Raw genomic sequence first — 18,224 nt, 5'->3', positions numbered from 1 at the left:
ACAAAATTCTTCATTTTTAGTTTAAGTCCTCTAACCCAGGTCAGAAGGAGCAGGATTAAGTGATTGCTCTTATGGAAACTGCCCAGTGTTTTGCTTTTAGGAAAAAGAAACCACCATACTTCCTGGAAGAGAACCAGGCTGCAGGTGAGACAGGCAGGAGCCCCGGGCACAAAATTTAAGGAGGCACTCACTGTCCAGCTAGCAGGCCAGTGCAGGGGTGGCACCTGAGAGGAAGGGCCTCCTTAAATTTTGCACTTGCTTCACCCTCATTCTGACCCACAAGTAATCACTGGGCAGTTGGGAGGGAGACAGAATGGTAGATAAAATGAAGGCTCTTTTGTTAAAATGAAATCAAAAAAGTGTTGGGCTTCCCGTTTTTATTATATTTTAGAATTCAAATTATAAAACTCTAAATTGTAATCCCCCTGACTACCTGGCAGGAGTTAGGCATTTACTCCATCACCTCATCTAAGAACACACTCTTAGAAGCCTTTAGAAGCTTCTCTCAGTACTGCAATCTGTGGTTTAATAAGGTTGTTTCTTGCCACTATTGAAACCAGTCTGCATGCCCTAGGCTCCCCGTACCTGTGGAATAGCTGAGCAATATCTTCTTTAACCTTTAGTTTTTAAAAAACTTCTTGTGGTCACCGCTTAGCCTTTCTCAACCCCTTTCACCTTTTCTTATCAAACCCCTTTTCCTTGCGTCATTGAGATTATACGTTTCTAGACTTTCCATCTGTCATACACCCAACAGTGGTCCCACCTGGAGTTTAAAAAAAAATTGTCCTGGGGTGCCTGGGTGGCTCAATCGGTTGAGCATCTGCCTTCGGTTGAGATCATGATCCCGGGGTCCTGTGATGGAGTCCCACATCCCGCTCCCTGTTCAGTGGGGAGCCTGCTTCTCCCTCTCCCTCTGCCCTGCTCATGCTCTCTCTCTTGCTTGCTCTCCCTCTCAAGTAAATAAATAAAATCTTTAAAAAAAAAAAATTGGGTGCCTGGGTGGCTCAGATGGTTAAGTGTCTGCCTTCGGCTCAGGTCATGATCCCAGAGTCCTGGGATCGAGTCCCACATCGGGCTCCCTGCTCGGCGGGGAGCCTGCTTCTCCCTCTGCCTCTCTCCCTCTGTCTCTTATGAATAAATAAATAAAATCTTTTAAAAAAAAATTGTCCCTATTCCACAAAGATCTTTCTTTCAGCAAGTGTGGGTTTCGGTGTCTATAGCATATACCAGAAATAATGGAGGCTGGTCCTTTAGGAGAAACACTGTATACATTCTTTGGGCCAAGAAGCTCTGATGGTTGTGCTCTCTGAGCAAAAAGCCCAAAACTGTACCTTCTCTGTAGGCCCCTTGCCTTATACCACAGCATGTGGTTCTGTTACCTGGGCCGATCCTCCCAGGGGAAGGGGTCTAACCGGAAGGAAACCGTCTGCAGGGCTGGTTAGTGGCTATGAGGTGGCCTGACAAGAGGCACGTCTCAACATGGACGCTCTGCACTAGACGCGAACAAACCCAGGCAGAGACCTCTGAGGCAACTGCAGCGTGAAAAAGAAACAACAGTGCGGTAAGCAGAGATGGAAAGAGGCCCAGAGAAGAAAACAAACAGAAGGCACAGAGGCATGGAAGTTGGGAGGCAGGAAAAGCCGTGAGTTAATAGTCTGGAGGTGGAGGGAAGGCGGAGGAGAGAAAGCATAGCCGGCGGGGACAGGAGAAAAGGGGACGAAGAGGGTCTGGGAGCTGCCTGGGTTGTGTTTGTCTGCGAGTACCCAGGGCCCTTGCCCTTGCTGCGCCGGGGCTGTCCTTGGAGCACCTCTGCTCCCGGCATTCAGGGCTCTGCTTGTGTAGGGCGTGGCCTGAACCTGGCTCCGCCTCCGCGCCAGCCCAGGACTGGCCAATCACAGCATCGCATATCCCGGGCTGCGGAGCCGGGGGCCAGCGTGGGTCTGAGAACCAAACCAGCTCAACCCAGAGCCAGCCGCAGGAACGGGCTTCCAGAACTGTTACAGTCACTCCTGGCAAAGAGAAGTTCTCTGTGCTGCAGTTGCGAAGCTTACATCCCCAGGAGCCCACTATATGGAGAAAGCCCCAAAGGGAAGTCAGGCCCGAGAAAAGCAGAGCCAAGGGCTAGAGGGAGAGAGCCCGATGCATGAAAGTGAGGCCCACGTCTAGGCCTCAGTGATACAGTAGAAGGCATCATAATGGGGTGCCTGCGGAGCGTGTATCATAGGGCACTTGCTTCAGAGGACAATGGCGTAATTGGGTACAGCTTGGGAAGATCAGCCCTCATTATTTCTAGTATCTACTATATAAACCTAACACAATACTCGCGGCAAGAAAGAAGCTTGGAATACAATTGCTTCTTTGCAAGGGATAGTTACCATTATGAGGACAGGATACACTCATTATCATCCAGCAGAGTCCCACCTCAGACTCTCAGGGCAAAGTCACACACTTTCAAAAGTACCCTTGAAAATACCTTAGAAAATTGCCACGTTGCAAAGTCCAATACCTCCAGATTTTCCTCCCTTCTGGACACATCACAGCTTCTTTAACAAAGTACCAACTGGGGCCGTGCGTTTACATGTGGGCACTTGTAGAGAATTCATCTCTTTAAATGCCAGAGTGACAGAGATCCTACCACGAAGGCACATGGCAATGGAGACCCACAGAGGGAATGACAGACTTCTTTTTTTTTTTTAAGATTTTATTTATTTGCCAGAGAGAGAGAGAGGAGAGCACAAGCAGGGGGAGCGGCAGGCAGAGCGAGAAGCAGGCTCTCCGCTGAGCAGGGAGCCCGATGCGGGGCTCGATCCCAGGACCCCAGGATCATGACCTGAGCCGAAGGCAGACGCTTAATGACTGAGCCACCCAAGTGTCCCGAGAATGACAGAGTTCGGACCCCCATCTCAGCCCTGTAGGGGTGTAGCTGGGGGTCCGAACTCTGTCATTCTCGGGACACTTGAGTGGTCCAGCAGACAACACTGTCTGAACTATTACATTGCTATTCTGCTGCCCCAAAATCTTTGGGGGTGGGTGCTGACTTATTGCCAACTCACTGAGGCAAATACACGTATGACATTTATACTGTAATATTACCATCAATTCTGGCTAAGCGATCACTATCAAGTCACATACAACGTGGATCAGTACCCACTTATCAACTGCCAGGTCAATCTATCTGGAAAATACTTTGACATTTGGACTATCTTTTCCCCAGCAGATTAGGAAAGATAAAAGAGGTTATTTCCAGAAAGTAAACTTTGTGGTCATAATTTTAATAGAGTCCTTGGATACTTCATAGCATATGAATCTAGCAAGCCAAAGTTTGACTTTCCCAAGGAAACTGTAATGGTCAATGATAAGATCAGCACCAGTCTCATTTCCTCCCTTCCCACCGTTGATCTGACGGAGTGAGCGCTTTTGTGGGAGCCCTGCCCAGGGGTAAAGTATAGCAGAAATGCCCACCATCAAGACACACAGGAAGTGGAGGTGTGTCCTCACAGGGCCCACCATTCACCTTGAAGGAGGAAATCTGATTCAGTTAGCACCGATTTTACTCACTGAACCCAGACAGGAGAGAAACTTGATATGGTTTGAGAGGGTGCAAGAGGCCTAGAAAAACCCAGTCCACAGAGTAGGGGTGGGGGATGGGGTGGAAGGAAGGAAGGAAGGAGCGTGGAAGAAGGAGCAAAAGTCACTGAAAACAAATATCCCAATCAGCTTTCAGGAGCCACACCTGCCACCTGGGGCAATGAGGGGGTGGGGCAGTGCATGGAGCCAGGGAACGTTCTTGGCAGGTCAGAAATAATCTGCCAGAGGCATGGGATCCTATTAACTATTGGTTCTGGGTCTCTCTCAGAACACCTTCCTTCCAATGGACGGCAGGATAGTATCATGGTTAAGAGTTCAGGATCTGAGTCAGATAAATCTGGATTCAGATATGGACTGTCACCTGGCTGTTTTATGCCTGAGAGCAAGCCATTCCGCCTCGGTCTCCTCATCAGTGAAGGTGACAATACAACTATCGATCTCAGGGGATTATCCAACACAGTGGATGAAAAGTGTCTGGCAGGTAGAAAATGTTCAGGAAATATTAGTTGCTGCTGTGATGTCTTCTGTCCCATCCTTAATTATTTATGCAGTGCCTGTGCCTAACTGATGTGTGTATAGATTATTGACAAAGCACCATTCTCCTCTGGGCAGCTTGAGACTGTATAGGATGCTTAGGATGTCACTTTGATCTTGCATGTGTTTATAGTCAGCAGAAATTAATTCACACACTAGATTTGTCAGTCACCCGTAGGCTCCAAGGCCCCACTGAGGAAAGAGCTGGAGCCACAGAAGAAAGAAACATTCAATGTCAAAACGTGAATTTGGATCTTCACCAAAGTGGGCTCTTATTCAAATGAGGTAGCGCAAGATGAGGAACTTCTTGGAACGGTCTCCCTTGACAATCAGGTAGAAACTTTGGTTTTTACCTTCCAGAAAAGAAGTTGTGAGAAACAGGCCTTTGCGAGGACCCCAGATTCACACTGGAAAGAAAACATCTGGAATACCACTCCGTAACGGACCCTGTCACACACCAACTTGTGAGAAGTGCTTACTTGTCTTTGCAATTTCACTATTTCCATCCGAAGGTGGGTTTTCCCACTGCTTGTGCCACGAGGGGACTGTGCTGGTTGTTTTAGAAGAACAACGGGGCATCCTTTGGTGATGTTAGTATCACCTATATTTTCTGCTGAGTTACCCAATAAGGAGATTTAAATTCATGGAATCATCTCTTCATCTTTGGAAAATAAACTGGTTAAGAAAGCAGCTCCGGTCATATTCATTACCGTTTAAAACAGAGCTTCCCCACCCTCCATTTCATCACGCCATAAGTAATTTCGTGGCTCAGGTACAGGAAGAGATTTAAAGCCATGTTTATAAAATGAATTAGCCTCTCCCCCATCTTATTTAGAGTTCTCTGTTGTGAATATACTCAAATTGTAATGGAGAGGCAATTTATGAGAAGGCTCTCTGGTGTCCTTGATTCTGTATCCTCTAGAGGATTTATTATTTAGTTCTTCTCTTCCCTTGGGGCCAGAAGAGAGACCATATGGCTGAAAAGATGGAGGCTTTGCCACTTTTTGTTAAAAAGGACTTGTTCTTCAAACATCACATTTGGGATATTTTGGTGAGGCTCAACAGTGGGGGCCAGGGAGAAATGAGGTGGCTAGGGCGGGCGGAGTGGGGTGCATCCAGAACTCATCAGTATGCATGCAGGTGCCTGTGAACGTGCTTGCAGGTGCAATCTTCAGTTCTAAGTGTGTGAGGCCACATGCAGGCGTGGGGCTGGAGAGACCTCGTTCCAGTCCTGCCTCCGCTCGTATCTTGCCCTTGATCCTGGGACAATCAAGCCTTCCCTGCTTTCTCGGCAGTAAGATGAGGCGGTTGGAACAAACACGTTTTAAGGTCTCTTCCGGTCTCTTCCAGCTATGAAATTCCATATTTACCAATTTACCGATTTACCAGTTGTAAAACTCTTCCTTGTTTCAACATGTCTTTGCGGTTTGGGTAGTCGATTACATACATACATACACATCTTTAAAATTGTAACTCTTTGCCTGTGTTGAGCCAGAGCACCATCAACAGAAAACAGGCTTACGCTAGTTATTAGAGTTGCACTGACCAGTAGGGCAGACATTAGTCCCATGTGGCTATTTACATTAAACCTTATTCTTCCATCACACCAGCCACATTTCTAGGGCTGCATGGCCGGCCACGTGTGGCTAGCGGCAACAATGTAGGAGAGCACAGACATAGAACGTTTCCATCATCACAGAACTCTCTGTTGGAAGGTGCTATAATGAGAAGGAAAATCGTTTCTTTTATTTTTTAAAAAAATTTTATGTAAGTCCTACATCCAACGTGGGGCTCGAACTCACAACCCTGAGATCAAGAGTCACATGCTTCACTGACTGAGCCTGCCAGGCGGGGGGCCCAGAAAGAAAATCATTTCTAAATAAGGGTTGAGCTCAGGTGCCCAAGACTGGCTACTATCCCCTGGGGGAATTCTTCCTCCTTATCCCAGGTTGATCAATCATGACCTCCAGAGCCAGTCCCATAAGCAAATAGTCATTTGGAGGCAGAATTTAAGGCATCCCAAAGGCCTGCTTAAAAACACCTCCGCCACGAGCTTGTCATGGGGTTTCCCCACCCACTCTAACTCACTTCTCTCCCTCCCTCCTACCCCTGCCAACTTCCTCCTCTCTCTGCAGACCGCTGGTATGTTGTGTCCCTGATGTAACAACTCAGGGAAGCAGGAGTTGGAGAGACAAAAATACAGCATGTCCCTCCATTCAAATGTGCCATTGTTTATAGGGCATAATATTGCTTGTTTTGGGTTTTAACTTTTTACTTATCATTTTAGATGTTCAGATGAGTTGCCAAAATAAGACAAGAATTCCTGAAGCCTCCTCATACAGCTTCCCCTGTGCTAACATCTTACATAACCATCATGCAATTATCAAAACAAAGAAATTAACGTTAGTATAATTCTATTTGCTAAATGGCAGACTTTGTTTGGATCTCACCAGTTTTTTCACTAATTCCTTTTTCTAGTCTAGACCCAATCCAGCATGCCACATTGCACTTGCTTGTCACGTCTCCTTGTCTCCTCCTGTCAGTGACAGTTCCTCAGTCCCTCCTTGTCCCTCATGAGCTTGACATTTTTTTAAAGATTTTACTTCTTTATTTTAGAGAGGGGGGGGAGGGGTAGAAGAAGAGAGAGAGAATCCCAAGACTCTGCGCTGAGCTCAGAGGCGGACGCAGGGCTCGATCTCATGACCCTGAGATCATGACCTGAGCCAAAATCGGGAGTTGGATGCTTAACCGACTGAGCCACTCAGGTGCCCCATAAGCTTGACACTTTTGAAGAGTGCCTGTCAGTAATGTTGTGGAATGCTCCTCAATTTGGCTTTACCTGATGTTTTCTCATGATTAGATGGCAAATCCTGCATTATTGGGAAGGCAGGCTACATCAGGGGTAAGGTATCCTTCACAGTGTGTCCTGTCAGGAGGTATAGAGTTCTCTCTGGCATAGCGATGACTGTAGCAAGTCAAGCTCCTGAGAGAGCAAAGTCAACAGCCCTGGTTCTCTCTACCCCACGAGTCAGTCAATGGCGTCGAGGTGGGAGCTGAACTGGGAGACAAGAACCCTGGGGTCTTCAATGGATAGATTCTGTGATGGAATCTGGAGGTGCTATTCCTTTTTCTCTCACCCTCCAGAAATTCTCTGAGATTCCCAATTTCTTTTTAAATGAGTTTCTTTTCTGCTTAAATCAACCCCACCGTGCTTACAACTAAGAATGCTCATGGATGGAGAAACTGGAACCAGAGGTGGCTAGAGGAAACAAACTTTGAGGTATTGGGGGACATCTGGGATTGGTTATTAGGCCTAGTTGGGGAAGATTAGCAGGGGGGGGACAAAGTTCAGGTAAGGATGTGACTCTGTCAGGTCCTACAGCATGGTGGCAAAATGGTTCATTGATCGTGACCTGTAGTCCTCCGAATAAGGCCCCCATTTATAGCAGGCTTCAGGGGACCCTGCAACTGCTGCCAAATGGCATGGAAAACATAAGGAACTCAAGACCCAAGAGTGGGGTGGGATCAGTATCTCTACAGGGGATGGGCAATTTAAAAAAGCTCAAATATGTAAATTCTCGGCCCAAAGCATAGTCAGAAAATGTGAGATTTGTATGACTGTTAAAATAAACTCTCATTTCTTGCAGCCATATGTCTTGAGGAAGCCAAAAGCCAAACTCAAAGTTGGATCCTGCAGGCCGATGAACTCCATTGCCAGTAGAATTCACAGCCCACTACATCTTTGTACAAAATTTAGAGCATTGATTAGGAGAGAGTAAAAGCCTAGGAGTTGGACTGCGGATCTGGGGAGGGTCCAACAGGCTCTGGGGACTAAGCTCCCGCAGCTCCTCCCTGAACCCGCCGCAAAGGCCATGGTGGTCCATCTTCCCTTCTCTAACCATCTTTACCTTGTGGAAGAGCCCCAGGCACTCCATCTGACCCAAAACTGTCCTCGTGCTCCTCAGTTACAATACACTTAGACTTCTAGTTAGCTTCTCAACTAGAGAAAGTCCCGGGATGTTCTGGAAGGTCAAGTCTAATACCAAACCTGAGCAGAAAAGACTTACACACCAAAATAAATAATTTCTTTTAGCACAAACTTGGCAAATAGATATGGGGATGTATTCTGATGAGCCATACCTAGGAGAGAAGTACATATTTGTAGACTGGACTGAATTTGATTATAGGTCTATTTTCCAGAGAGTCTGGATTTGCTGAGTTAGCTCAGGCAGCTGGGGACAGTTTCAGCTGTTTATCTGTTTAGTTGACTGAAGTCTGTAATTGTTCATAGTCTCTGAGATGCCAAAAATTTGTTGATAAAATGTAGTTGAAGGAATCCAAAGACTTGGAGTTTGGGGAGAGAGGAATGTTGAGAGAAGATTGATTGCAAGTGATAAAGTGAAACACATTCCCTCAAACCTTACCTTGTCTTCAAAGAGGGCCCCAAGAAGACACCCCCTTCATCAAACATGGACAAATCCGTGGATGAAGTAAGGGGCCACTGTTTTTGTGTGACACCAGGACTGCCATTCTCTATAGGCTGGGCTGCTGGTGGTCTTAGAAAACACCTACTCCTTGAGAACACCCAGAACACCCCTGAAGCCTTCTAGTCAGAGAGGCAATTTTGGGGAGGGAGGTAAGAAACAGAGTTTTGGCCAAAATCCTATCCCACAAGATTCCGTGGCATCTCTAACCCTTCCCCCATTGCTAAGTGTGTCACCTCATCAGCTAGTGGGATCCTCACTTTGGTTCTCCCTTGGAAATGAATTAAAGGCGGCTCCGAGGGTCAGAGAATCTGATGGGAGTCCCTGATGCATGCTGACGGTCCCTAGCAGGGAGTAAATCAAAAACTATGCTTTATCCCCTGGAGAATTACAGAGCTAAGTTTTTTCACCAGAGACATCAGGGGTTGTATAGTACATCAATCAGCCAGAGTCCCTATTTGTTGCTTCTGACTAAAGATGCTCATTGGTAAAGGAATCGAAACCAGAACCGGTTATAGGCAACAGACCTCAGGGTGATGTAGAGGATAGGTTTTGGGGAACCTATGATAGTGGATTATCTTACGGTGAATAAGGTGGTTGTTCTAACGATTTTATTTATTTGACAGAGAGAGACACAGCGAGAGAGGGAACACAAGCAGGAGGAGTGGGAGAGGGAGAAGCAGGCTTCCCGCGGAGCAGGGAGCCCAAAGCAGGGCTTGATCCCAGGAGCCTGGGATCATGACCTGAGCCGAAGGCAGACACTTACTGACTGAGCCACCCAGGCGCCTCTAAATCTTTTTTTTTTTTAAGATTTCTTCTTCTTATTTATTCATTTGAGAGAGAGAATGAGAGAGCACGAGACGGGGGAGGGTCAAGGGGGAGAAGCAGATCCCCCTGTCGAGCAGGGAGCCCGATGCGGGACTCGATCCCGGGACTCCAGGATCATGACCTGAGCTGAAGGCAGTCGCTTAACCAACTGAGCCACCCAGGCAGCCCTAAGGGGGTTGTTCTAATTGCCACTGCTCTTCCACATGGGGTCTCTCTCCTGAAATAAATCAACACAGCCCCTGGTACTTTCAATGCCGGCACTGACTTTAAAAAGTGTGTACTTCTTTCTCCACTGCCACAAATGGAGAACAGCCGACGTTGTTTTTGCCTGGTTGGGTGGCAGTCTCTCGTACCTCTTCATCATCTTGCTTCAGGGCTGTGCCAAAGGGTCACTGGTCATCTCTCTTTCCCAAAAGATACCACACCGATCTACTGCACTGATAACATTATAAAAGCTTTTTTTTAAGATCTTATGTATTTGAGAGAGAAAGAGAAAGAGAGAGAGCATGAGCGGGGGGAAGAGGTAGAAGCAAGCTCCCCACTGAGCAGGGAGCCCTCCGTGGGGCTCGATCCCAGGACCCCGGGATCACGACCTGAGCTGAAGTCAGATGCCCCAACCGACTGAGCCACCCAGGCATCCATCAATAACATCATCATAATAAAACCTGGAGAGCAGAAAATAGCAGGGGCCAAGGATGTCTTGGTAAGATCTGTGAAAGCCAAAGGTAGCCGATGTATCACCCGAAAATGAAGGCCACATCAGTGACATCTCTGGGAGGTCCATTAGGGTATGAAGGGCTATCTTCTCAAAAGCGAAGAATGAATTGGTGCACCTCACAGCCCCTAAGAAAGAAGCACAATGTTTTGTGAGCTTCTTTGGAGTGTGGAGGCAACATACGTGACATTTGGCAGTGCCACTCCCCCGCACACAGGTGACTTGAAAGGCTAGTCGCCGGAAGTAGGGGCCAGCTCGTCCCCGACTAGCTGGTCTGCAGCAGCTACTGCCCTTCCCCTTGAGCCTTATGACAGCAGATCCGGTGGTTCCAAAGTGTCTGTCGCAGATGAGGATGCTGTATGGAGCCTCTGCTGGGCTCCCTGTAAAATCACAGTGGGGGCCTCCGGGTTTTAGAAGCAAAGCCACAACTTCTTGGCAAGAATGATTTCTCTTTTGAGAAACAGGCATTGCTGCTGGACTCTGATGGATGTTGAAACGCTCAGCATGGAACACCAGGTAAGCCAGAACTGCCCATCATCCAGTCGGTTTTATCTCGTCCTCCTGGCCATAATTCAGGCATTCCCAGAAGCACCCATCATTCAGGCTGAACAGATCCTGAAGGCACAAGAAAATTGTACGAGCAGATGGCTCACACTCCCGCTCTGCATCCTCCTATTATAGTATGACCCTTCCCTAACCCACACCTGGCCTTCGTGGACAGTTCTCCCAATCAGTTGACTGAAAGTGAAAAAAATCAATCTGTGTGTACATGGTTTTGCAGAATCTGCTGGTGCCAGCCGGAAATAGGCTCAGGGGTGGCCTTGAAAGCCGGTTAAGAAAAGAAATGTTCCCAATCAATATAACCTTGGCTGTTTCTCATTCTCTATTTTGCCTCAAAGGAGAGAGGAGCTAAGGTCAGTCTCTATGGGTAGTGGTTAATTGTTGGGCTATCTGGTAAGGAAAGAGTAAAGCATAAGATTTACGGGTTGGTGACCAGATTAGGGAAAGAAGAGGGTTTGGCCTCTAAGAATAAGCATCAAGAGTGCCAAGAAAATACACACCCACAGCCCCTTGTGGTGGAGGAGGCTTTCATTAATAAGGTGGACGTGATGATTTATTTTCTGGGCACCAGTCAACCACTATCCCCAGCAACTGAGTGTTCACTCAGTAGGTTCATGAGGTGAGGGGCCACAGCGGGGGGAAAGAGAAGCTAAGCATGGGCTCAAAAACATGGGCATGTTCTCAGCTGGCTGAGTACCCAACTTTTCTGCAGCAGCGATTTACCCCAAGTGTCAGCGTGGTGCCATACCCACAAGGAGCAGGCAGCCTCTTTGTAGCTGGTTAATCACATGGGATTTTTTCCGTAATTGAAGAGGTAGTAATTCATCCTCCCTGGAATAAACACTTATTGTGGATTTGGATTACATTTGCTTTCCTTCCTCCAGAGCTTCCTCCTACATGACCCACACAGGCTTATTAATCGTCATGGTATCTCCCGCTCACATAAAGTTACTTCTCCCCAAAGCACATACTTCTGGCTGGAAGAAGACAGCCAATGAGCTCATGTCCACGAGATTCACCAATTTTACCAGGCAGCCCATTTCTCTGAAGCAGATGCCCTTGTGGAACAGCAGAATGACCTATTGAAGACTAGTTCTAGCAACGGTAGAAGTAGAAAAAATATCTTGCTCTTAAATTGAACCAAATGACACTGCTAATCTACAACCATTTTTGACCTACAAAAATGATGAGTTCATGCCATTCAACCTCATGGTTTGGGGTACACAGAATGTGCTGAACTAGCAATCGAAATGTGGTGTTCTTTCATGTGTGAGCAGGGTGGACATGAGAATGGTATGACCTCATGATCACTGGCAATCGTTTTGTCTTCCAATCCCACAGCACTGGCCTTTGTCTAGAGGTCTTAAGAAGCACAGAAAGAATGTTTCCTCCAGGTGAGGTAGTAATAGTTCCATTGTATTTGAAGCTGAGACTCACACCTGCACATTTCATGACTCTCCTGCCTTTGGATGAAGAGGCAAAAAAAACAAGTGTGTGTGTGTGTGTGTGTGGTGATGGGGGTGTTATGGATTCTGAAGTAATTGATCCACTTATAAAGAGGAAATGGAGTTACTGCTCTACAATGGGACAGAGAGGAGCGTGGGTGGGACCCAGGAAGTCCCCTGGGGTGCCTCATAGGACAGCAATGTTCTTGGAATCTGGAGTTCTGAGTCTCAGTAAGTATTCTTTTATGAGCCAAAATTGGTTGCTCTAAATTGTAACTAAGAACTCTGCCACATTGGGCTGCACCTCAGGTCCATAGCTGTAAAACGTAAGTAAGGAACTTGGCCACCTGTAGGGTAATGGTTAAGGACACAGACCTACACAGGAGAGAGTTCTTAATTCAAGTCCTGGCTCTGCCTACTTCCTCTTTGGGGCATCTTAGGCAGGTTACTTGACATTTCTGATCTCTCTCCTCATCTATAAAATAGACATAACAATAATAACACTCATATCAGGACTTTTATGGGAATTAAATGAGAGAATCTACATAAAATGTATATAGCTAGGATTAATGATGGTAGCTATCATTATGCTCTTCTGAGTTGATACGAGTCTTAAGGAAGAATATCTGAAATTATACAGTGTTAGTTATTATTTAGGACGTATCTGCCCTTTCCTTTATTTGATGATGACTTCCACTGGATTTTCTCTGGGAGGAGGGACCTTTGTGTGCTGTTGGAAGGAGTACAGGATGAGAGTTAGTGCACCTGAGTGTTAATACCTTTCTCACTGTGTGGCCTGGGGATGGTGGTCAGGTTTCTCATCTGCGACTTAAGTGGGTTAGACTTGGTTTCCTCCAGTTTTTTCCAGGCCCAACATGCTCAGGGTGTAGAGAGAAACCACAGGCTGCACTCCTCCTGGATGCTCATATCTTGAGTATGTCCTGTAATGGAGTAGTTGGGAGGCATTGGATAAAATAGAAATGTATTCAGATCCCAATTTTTCCCAGCATGAGACCTAATGACAGTTCTCCTTATACATTTCAGTGAAAAGGATCAGAACTTTCAAATGAGTTAAGACATAGCCAATGCTTAGAACAACTTTGGGACAACCATGTAAGTATAAACTATGACACCACACTCTTCCTAGGTGTGTGGAGTTCAAAAGATGTTCCAAGGTATTTGTTCCCTTTAAAAAATAGGATGTGAGGGGCACCTGGGTGGCTCAGTCGGTTAAACATCTGCCTTCAGCTCAGCTCATGATCTCAGGGTCCTGGGATCAAGCCCCGCACTGGGCTCCCTGCTCAGCGGGGAGGAGCCTTCTTCTCCCTCTCTCTTTGTTGCTCTCCCTGCTTGTGCTCTCTTGCTCTTTCTGTCAAATAAGTCAATAAAATAATAAAAAAATTTAAAAAATAGGATGTGAAAATGACTCGGAAAAAATGACCCAGTCTTTACAGAATAGGCCAGATTTGAGTAGTTTATGGACTATATTAAACAAATAACTTGAGGAGAAAGGAAAAGATTTAGTAATCTCCAGAATGTTGAAAGAGGAGTAATTACTGGGGACATGATATCATTACTGTCAATGTTTTGTCCTTAATTCTGAAAGTTCTGTGGATTTTTTTCCTCTCATTATGTTTCCTAACTAAATTTCAAAGTGTTGACTAAACAAAAGATTCTAAAGAGAAAGGCCCAGCAAGGAGTGTATTTTTAATACTTTTAAGTAATTACATCTCCAAATTAAAACTCTTATCTTCCTTTCAAGTATACTGACATAGCCATAAGAGAGTATCCTGAAGTGCATTGCAAATGTTAGATCTAATAAAAAAAGCAGAGATGTCTTGAATGAGGGACCCCCTAATTTAGACAATGAAACTTTCATAGGATTCTGGGGGAAAATGTTTTCTAAAGCAATAAACTGGCATTGTTCGCAGATGATCACCTGTGGGGTGGGGGTGTAGAATAAGAAACCGTATCAAGAGTTTAGCAAGTGGGGTGCCTGGGTGGCTCACTGCTCGGCGGGGAGTCTGCTTCTCCCTCTGACCCTCTTCCCTCTCGTGCTCTCTGTTTCTCATTCTCTCTCTCAAATAAATAAATAAAATCTTTAAAAAAAAAAAAGAGTTTAGCAAGGTCATTTGTGTGATCAACCTACTAATGTAGCAGTTTTTAATAAATAACCAACTAGAAATTTTAATGAAAAATTAAATAAAATCTTTTGTTCATACTAGCAAAAAAACCCTAGGAATCTGTCTACAAATTAACCAAGAATCCTGAAGTCTCTTGTGGAGAAATCTGAATTTGATGAAGAACATAGTCGATGATCTAAAAAGTGGGGAGACAGTCCATTCTCTTAGAGGGACAACGTAATAGCTTAAGTGTATCAGTGTTTCTAAATTAACCCATGCAATCATAATCATGATTAGACATTGAATTTTTGAGAAACTTAAAATTACATTAAGATGCATATGGAAAAATAAAGCATCTAAATCCATCTCGAAAATACAAGAGAAAGGATTTTTCACACTAGAAAATAAAATATACCATAAAGCCACAGTAATAAAAGAAAAGTGTGATATTGGTACAAGAACAAAGAAGCTAATGGAATATTACACACACACACACACACACAGGAACTTAATATTTGACAGTGGTGGTACTACAAACCAATGGGAAAAGGGTGGAATTTCTAGCAGCTAGTATTGGGAATACCGGTTCACTTTGGAGAAAAATAACTTTGCATTTTCACATACAGCCCTTACAAAGGTGACATCCAGATGGGTAAACACCTAAATGTGAAAGGTAAAACTACAAAGTCAAGACAACCTAGGATAAGACTTTTCTGCTAAGGCTTGAGGGCAGACTTTCTAAATCAAATCAAATTAACCAGAAAAAGGCAACTCCAATAGAAAAATAAGAAAAGGAGCTGAACAGGTTTCATTTACAAAATGAAACCAAAAAGTCTAATAAACATGAAGAGATGCTCAAACTCATTGAACTGCAAATAAAACCACAGGGCAGAAATTTACACCTGGCAACAATTAGAAAGACAATGGCAAATGTTGGTGAGGACTGGAGACAGAGGGACATTCATTCATGGTTGGTGGAGGGTGGACTGGTACAGCCTTTCTCAGAAGCAACCAGTCGCCACTCAGCCATAGTAAGTGTATACATGCATCAGTGTCCCCGAAGTCTCATTCCTGGGACAAATCTTAAGATAATGTGTCTGCAAGTCCATAAGATGCCATAAAGGAGGATGTTCTCAGCAACATTCCTTGTAGTGGGGGGGAGGGGGTTTGGGGGGAGGGACCAACCTGGTGTCCATCACTGGTAAAGTGCGGACCTAAAATGTGGTGGATGCATGTGTCATGTGGACAACCTAAATATGTCCCGGTCCTAATCCCTGGAACCTGCGACTGTTACTTTATCTGGCAAAAGGGGCTTTGCAGATGTGATAAAGTTAAGGATCTTGAAATGGGGAGATTCTCCTGAATTATCTGGGTGGGCCCGATGGGATCCCAACAGTCCTTATAAGAGTTGGAGTGAGGGGCCCCTGGGTGGCTCAGTCAGTTAAGCGTCTGCCTTCGGCTCAGGTCATGATGCTGGGGTCCTGGGGTCAAGCCCCGCATCGGGCTCCCTTCCTTAGTGAGGAGCCTGCTTCTCCCTCTCCCTCTGCCTGCCACTCCCCTGCTTGTGCTCTCCGTCTGTGTGTCAAATAAATAAATAAAATCTTAATAAAAAAAAGAGTTGGTGTGAGAGGGGGATGGGATGACAAAACCAAAGTCGGAGTGACAGGCATTGGAAATGGGGAAGAGCCACAGCTAAAGAATATAAGCAGCCACCGGAAACTGAAAAAGGAAGGAAATAGAGTCTCCCCTCAGAGCTTCCAGAAGGAACCAGTCTGGCTGACACCTTGACTTTAGCCCAGTGGAACGCACTTCAGATTCTGACCCCCAGAGCACTAAGAGAACGCATTTGTGTTGCTAGAAGCCATTATGTGTGGAGAAACTGTTACAGCTGTAACAGGAAACTAAAACACACTGAGATTATGTCAGAGTTGGAAGCAATATAGTAAATACATAGCAACATAAATTAATTAAAATTTCAGTGTGAAGAGAAAAACGTTTTTTTTTTTTTTAAAAAAATACCATGTTCGGTGCACCTGGGTGGCTTGGTCTGTTAAGCATCCGACTCTTGGTTTCGCCTCAGGTTCTGATCTCATGGCTCGTGAGATTGAGCCCCAAATCGGGCTCCGTGCTCAGTGGGGGTCTACTTGGATACTCTCTCCCTCTGCCCCTTCCCCCACTCGTGCGTGCTCTGTCTCTAAAATAAATAAAAAATTTTTTTAAAAAAACCATGTTCTGTGGACTGGAAAACTCAATATTGGTAAGATGTCATTCTGCTCAAACTGGGGTATAGAGCCAAGGCAGTCCCCGTCAAATTCCCAGTAGGGATTTTTGTAGAAATCGACAAGTTGATTCTAAAATGTATATGGAAACACAAAGGAACTAGAATAGCTAAAACAACTTGGGGAAAAAAAGGGTAAAGTTGGAGGACTATATTACTTGACTTCAAGATTTATTATAGAGCCACAGTAATCAAAACAGTCTGGCCCTGGCATCAAGACAGACATACAGATCAACGGGACAGAGGACAGGGTCCACAAACAATGCCAAAAGTATGATCCATAAAAAAACAAAATGATAAATTGAACTTCATCAAAACTAAAAACTTCTGCTCTTCAAAAGACTCTATTAAGAAAGTCAGGGAAAGGGCCACAGACTAGGAGAAAATATTTATGAACTATATATCTGACAAGGCACTTGTATCCAGATTATAAAAAGAACTCAAACTTCAATACAAGAAAACAAACGCCCTCCTCCACAAATGGGCAGAAGATGTAAACAGACACCTCACCAAAGAAGATATACAGATGGCGAATAAGCATATAAAAAGGATGTTTGGCTTCAGTAGTTATTAGGGAAATGCAAATTAAAGCCATAATGAGATACCACTATTAGGATGTCTAAAATTAAAAGGACCGTCTACACCAAGTGTTGGCGAGTATGTGGAGGAACGGGAGCATTGAGACACTTCTGGCAAGAAAGTAAACTAATGCAACTGCTTGGGAAGTCAGTCTGGCAGCTTCGTAAAAAGTAAAACATACACCTTCCATATAATGCAGACATTCCATTCCTATGCATTTATCCAAAAGGAACAAAAACATATGTCTATTTTAAAAAGTGGCTGTTTGCAGCAGCTTAATTCTAAGAGCCAGGAACTGGAAATAGCCCAAATGTCCACCAGCAGGGGACTAGGGAAATAACTTGGTAGATCCATACGGCGGAATACTACTCTCCTACCAAAAAACCAAAACGAACAAAAAGCTACGGATACACACAACATGAATGAATCTCAGAAACAGTTTGCGCGGTGAAAGAAGTCAGACACCAGAGTACATGCCGTCTAATTCCATTTACATAAAATTCTGAAAATGCAAACTAATCTCTAGCGATAGAAAGCAGATCACCTGTCTCCTGGAGGTGAGGAGGTGGTGAAGGGTGAGAGCCGGAGTTACAGGGAAGCCAGAGGAAACCTTTGGGGGTGATGGATATGTTCACTGTCTTGAGCGGCGTAGAGTATGGTTCACAGGTGTCCACACTGACTCAACATGTTCAGTACAGCATGCCAATGAGACCTCAGTAAGCCTCTTAAAAATAAGATTAAACCCATAAAAGTAAAGAAAGTAGAAAGAGATACATACCAAAATGCCACGTACGCAATTAAAGATGCACACAAAACAAGACTCATTTTGAAAGAATGGAAGCAAAAATAAACACAGCTATATATACAATACACACATTACAAAGCTGTTCTCTAGGTGGGAGGGAGCTGAGGACACAGAACCCGGTAAAAGAGAATGAAGAAAGAAAGAACAGAGGAGACAGACTTACATAGATCAATGACGATGAGCAAGGTACACAGTGAACTCAACCCTCTGCATAAAGACTAGTTATTTCACTGAAATGAAAAACTCACTAGAGAGGTTAAACAGAAGATTTGAGCAGGCTTGGG

Source organism: Mirounga leonina, unplaced genomic scaffold (assembly GCF_011800145.1).
Source record: "Mirounga leonina isolate KUSES-001 unplaced genomic scaffold, KU_Mleo_1.0 Mir_165, whole genome shotgun sequence".
NCBI lineage: Eukaryota > Metazoa > Chordata > Mammalia > Carnivora > Phocidae > Mirounga > Mirounga leonina.
The sequence above is the reverse complement of the archived record's forward strand: the minus strand, read 5'-3'. Positions refer to the sequence as shown.